Genomic DNA, 2645 nt, shown 5'->3' with positions numbered 1-2645 from the left:
CCCGATAATGTGCTGGAACATGCAGGGGCTAAATCAGCCAGCCAAGACAGCAGCCGACTGCGAGATGGCAGCCTCTCACCGCGCTGCCATCCTCTGCCCCCAAGAGACAAAAATCGAAGTTTGGTCTCCCGAGCTTTTGAGAGAGATAGGAGGGGCACACCTCACTGAATGCATTGCCCTCCCGGCAATCGGCACTAGCGGCGGGGCGGCGATTTTCTGGAACAAGGAGATAGCTACCGTAGTCTCTCATGTTGTTGGGGTCTTTGCGATTACGGCTAGGGTCACTATGCTTGGACAGAGCCAGCCTTTTTGGTTGTCCTCTGTATATGGGCCGGCAGACGACGCCAGAAAAGAGATCTTCCTCCACGAACTCTCCCTTAGTTTGCCTCCGGCTACGGAGCCATGGCTCATTAACGGCGACTTCAACCTCATATATGAGGCAAGGGACAAAAACAACCTCAATCTAAATCGTAGGCTAATGGGCAAGTTCAGGGCAGCCATTGACGCCGCTGATTTGAAAGAGATTAGATGCAGGAACCGTCGCTACACGTGGAGCAACGAGCGCCATAACCCCACACTCGCAAGCATAGACAAATTCTTCTGTAATCTTGCATGGGAATATAGCTTCCCCTTTGCATCGCTGCATGCGGCCTCGATGGCCACCTCCGACCACTGCCCGTTGGTCCTGACCGACACTACCGCCACCCCTTGCCCCGCCAGTTTCAAACTTGAAAGTTTCTGGCCAAAATTCCCACGGTTCCACGACACGGTTGAACGGGCTTGGAGCAGGCCGGTGGAGTCTACCTGCGCCTACCGTAGGCTCGACACGAAGATGATGCGCACTACACGGGACCTCAAGATTTGGAGCAAAGCATTATTCAGTGATGGAAAGCTACAATTCCACATGGTGGCTGAATTAGTACTACGGCTAGACGTATCGCGGGAGAACCGCCGCCTCTCCGACGCGGAGTATAACCTTAGAAAGCTTTTGAAGTTACGTCTACTAGGCCTCACCGCGGTCGAACGCGCGCGTACGCGCCAGGCATCAAGACTCACATGGATGCGGCTTGGCGACGCAGGAACAAAATTCTTCCACGCCAAAATGAGAGCAAGGAGGCGAAAAAATTTCATCCATACCTTACATGTAGGAACCGGCATAGCCACGACGCATGAGCATAAGGAGGATATCATCTATCAGCATTTCCACGATAGCTTAGGGAAGAAGGCTAACCGCACCATCGCCATTGACTCGGACACATTAGACATGCCATCGGTTGAGGGGAGAGGCCTAGATAACCCCTTCACACATGAGCAGGTGTGGGAAGCGATTAGGGCATCACCTTCGGAAAAGGCTCCGGGGCCGGACGGCTTCACGGGGACCTTTTTCAAAGCATGCTGGCCCCTGATCAAGGCGGATATGATGCTGGTCTTCAGTCAATTCTACCACCTGGCGGGAGGAGATTTCGCCAAGCTAAACACTGCCATGGCAGTTCTCCTGCCAAAGAAAGAAGGCGCCTCACAGGTGCAGGACTTGAGGCCGATTAGTATGATCCACTCGACCGCCAAGCTTATAGCAAAGGTTCTCTCCAGATGTCAAGCAATGGTAATTGACACCATCATCTCGCCAGCGCAGTCTGCTTTCTTGTGCTCCAAATCCACGCAAGATAGCTACATGTACGTACAAAATGTAGTTAGATCTCTCCAACGGAAAAAGACTCCAGCGCTGCTTCTCAAGTTGGACATTGCTAGATCCTTCGACAACATCTCCTGGGAGTACCTGCTCGAGCTTCAACAACAACTAATCGTCCCGGCGCGATGGCGGGATTGGATAGCGCTGCTCCTCAGCACCGCGTCATCCTCGGTATTGTTAAATGGAACGGTGGGTCGGCCGATTTGGCACATGCGGAGACTGCGGCAAGGAGACCCGCTATCCCCCTCTTATTCATCATCTCCATCGACACCATGCATAGGCTACTCCTCAGAGCTACTGAGATGAACATGTTACAACCGTTGCCGGGTAGAGATATCTCGCTTCGACTTAGCCTCTGTGCGGATGACGCTGTCATTTTCGCAAACCCCAACTGGGGGAAGTCGACACGCTTCTCGACATTCTTAGGGACTTTGGACAGGCCACAGGGCTGCATATAAAGCCGGCAAAGTCAACTGTATCCGCTATCCGCTGCGACGACATAGATTTAGACGAGGTGCTCGCAACCTTCGGGGGGAGAGAGTGGGTTTCCCGGTCAAGTACCTCGGCCTACCGCTCACCCTGGCTAGGATCCTCCTGGTCCACATCCAGTTCATCCTCGATAGGATTAGGGCCTCATTAGCAGGTTTGAAGGGGAAGCTTTTAAACGTGGCAAGAAGACGAGTGTTGGTTCACAGCGTTCTCACCGCGCTACCAACTTTTGCCCTGTCCGTCTTAAGAGTGCCAAAGAAATTCCTAGGCAAGATAGATAGGGTTCGACGGCCTTTCCTCTGGGCGCAGGATGAAGAGATGAGTGGAGGAAAATGCAAAGTTAGCTGGCCTGTAGTATGTTCACCAATTGATAATGGTGGACTCGGAGTTCTGGACATGAACCGCTTCTGCAGAGCTCTTCGGCTACGGTGGATATGGCTGTCCTGTACGTGTCCGGATAGGCCAT

The sequence above is a fragment of the Hordeum vulgare genome, chromosome 3H (assembly GCF_904849725.1).
Source record: "Hordeum vulgare subsp. vulgare chromosome 3H, MorexV3_pseudomolecules_assembly, whole genome shotgun sequence".
Classification (NCBI taxonomy): Eukaryota; Viridiplantae; Streptophyta; class Magnoliopsida; order Poales; family Poaceae; genus Hordeum; species Hordeum vulgare.
Note: the sequence above shows the minus strand (reverse complement) of the source record.